The 916-nt window shown below is 41.9% G+C and overlaps 1 non-coding gene across 1 annotated transcript; it reads right to left on the reverse strand.

The window, feature by feature from the left end:
• Positions 1-325: 325 nt before the first annotated feature.
• On the reverse strand, positions 326-456 carry LOC112303746 (U6atac minor spliceosomal RNA). The gene has a single exon (XR_002974683.1). It is a non-coding gene; the product is annotated as a U6atac minor spliceosomal RNA (small nuclear RNA).
• Between the last annotated feature and the right edge of the window lie 460 nt (positions 457-916).

The raw sequence follows: 916 nt of genomic DNA on the forward strand, positions 1-916 counted from the left end.
TGTATAATTGGTGTATAATATATTATTTTCAAGTGTACGATATGATTTGACATTTAAATACCTTACAGTGTGATCACCCCATTAATTCTAGTAATCTTGTGTCACTGTGCAAACTTATCACAGCATTGCTGACTATATTCCCCTCCACCATTTTCACCTATCCTTCCATCCTTATCTCCTCTGCAACCATCTCTTTGGTCTCTGTTTCTTGAGTCTGTTTTTGTTTTGCTTTGTTTGTTGGTTTATTTGTTTTGTTTTTTAGATTCCAAATATCAGTGAAACTATATGATATTTGTCTTTCTCTGTCTGACTTATTTCGCCTAGCATAAAAATATGATTATATACCATAAAGTAGGTGTCAATGCCTTAACCATATACCACACACATTTTCAGGCCCAAGGGCCTCTTCTACCCTTGTCATGGGGAGTGCTGACCTTCTCTCCTTTCATATAACACTCTCCCATTTACTTTTTGTTAAGCTTCCTGATAGATCAAGAAGTTTATTGTTGGATAAAAATAGTTCCTAGTTACAGGTCCTATGCTGTAGCTCTCCTTGTCCAATTATTGACCCAGTCTGCCTAGGCCTAAGGCTCTCTTCCATTTTGACAAGGTGGCCTTGAGCCAGGGAGACTTCCCACAGGCTTTTCCAGAGTGTGGCCCAAGTATCAAGGAAACAGACTCCAGTTTCCGGTAAAAGCCCTGGAGCAATGGGGGTTCTTCAAATTATCACACCTGTCTCTTCTGGAATCTGTGCCAAGGAAGAAGTTAGAATCCATTTGACAAAGTGAAGAATTCAGGGGCCACACTCCCCAACAGTCTTCACTGTGCCCAACAGTCTTCACTGTGCTCCCAGATTCCCTGCTTTGTGGTCCAGCGGAAGGTCCGCCACACCCCTCTTCACCTGAGTGCCTGACAG

This window comes from Desmodus rotundus, chromosome 6 (genome assembly GCF_022682495.2).
Source record: "Desmodus rotundus isolate HL8 chromosome 6, HLdesRot8A.1, whole genome shotgun sequence".
In the NCBI taxonomy this organism is placed as follows: domain Eukaryota; kingdom Metazoa; phylum Chordata; class Mammalia; order Chiroptera; family Phyllostomidae; genus Desmodus; species Desmodus rotundus.